This window comes from Penaeus monodon, chromosome 21 (assembly GCF_015228065.2).
Source record: "Penaeus monodon isolate SGIC_2016 chromosome 21, NSTDA_Pmon_1, whole genome shotgun sequence".
Lineage (NCBI taxonomy): Eukaryota > Metazoa > Arthropoda > Malacostraca > Decapoda > Penaeidae > Penaeus > Penaeus monodon.
This window is the reverse complement of record NC_051406.1, coordinates 13278133-13278396: the sequence shown is the minus strand read 5'-3', so window position 1 is coordinate 13278396 and position 264 is coordinate 13278133.

The window sequence follows — 264 nt, the reverse complement described above, 5'->3', positions numbered from 1 at the left end:
TTAATTTTGTAGCCATTTGTCCTCGGTAATCAAATTCCTCTCCATCTTTGCAACTTACCCACCCGGGGATGGTTAATTGCCCCACACAGTTCAAAGGAAAAATAGAACGTGTTATATTCTGTTATATCGCTCATACGTGAAAAAAAATGATAATGATGACAAAGTAATAAATATAAATAAAACATTATTTATTGGGAAAATCAACTTATTCTAGAGTCTATATGAAAATCGTAGAGTTTTTGAATAATAATGCTTTATAGTGAT